Genomic DNA, 1,151 nt, shown 5'->3' with positions numbered 1-1,151 from the left:
TAGTGGGTGCTAACTGTCCTTGAACCAATAACTAGTTCTTCTATGTAAGAACTTAAATAACATATCCATATAACTTTTATTTAACTTACAAAATCATATATCAAAAAATTTCGGTGAAACAGAATTGTTATTATTTTCTGTTATAAGGAGTTTATACATAATATCCTGTACTAGACCACGTGTTTCTTGATGCTAAATACAAACTTACAGTGGTAGCCTACCGTGTGAGAAGTCTAGGACATTCATACAATGTTCCAGTAAAAATATGCTACCTACAGATAATCAGTCACAAGGTAAGATGCATCAACGCGTCGGTTGCAGTGGCGCATCAAGAGGGGGTGTTGGGTGGTACTTACACTAGGGCCCTAGAGTACCTGACATTTTTGACAGCACCATTTGATGTGTTAATGGTAACGGGAATTCCCAAAAATAATATTTAAAAAAAAGTTATTACGTTCTAAAATGATTTACTCAAAATATATTGATATTTAAAAATATTCTAAAAATTAACTACATGACTTAGATAAATGTTCTTATAATGAGTTTACAAATTGGATATTTTGAATTTTTAAAAAAAAAAAAATTTTAATACAAATTTAAAAATTATTATTTTCAGTATTAAAAATAAAAATAATTTTTTTTATATTATACGTGTGGCGCAAGTGACTAAATTATATATACAAAACATTTTTAAATGTTGATTAGAACAAAAGTTATTTCATCTGTCAGGTCTTCCTGTTGCACTCTCTGTATATAATTTAAAATTACTATAGTAAGTACATCACATTATTATATTTTAAGTACAATCTTAATTTATTTTGCATTGCCTATAACAGTTACATCAGCTGAAAGATAGTTTTCTAGATAGAAACTTATCAAAAATTACCTAACAAACTCAATGAGTCAATATCGACTATCAATATAACATTGCCATTTGGAACATTGAAAAAAATAAAACAGAACAATTAATTATATTATTATAAGTAAAAATTGTAAAACAATAGAACTTTTTGCCGACTTAGTTAACTTATTAATATTTTTATGAATTAAAGAACCTACTTATAATATAATTTGTATTATTTATTATTTTAAATAGACAGTTGTACCTAAAATGATTTGTAAATTATGTACCTACATTATTTATAAATTAG

This window comes from Acyrthosiphon pisum, chromosome A3, assembly GCF_005508785.2.
Source record: "Acyrthosiphon pisum isolate AL4f chromosome A3, pea_aphid_22Mar2018_4r6ur, whole genome shotgun sequence".
Lineage (NCBI taxonomy): Eukaryota > Metazoa > Arthropoda > Insecta > Hemiptera > Aphididae > Acyrthosiphon > Acyrthosiphon pisum.
The sequence above is the reverse complement of the archived record's forward strand: the minus strand, read 5'-3'. Positions refer to the sequence as shown.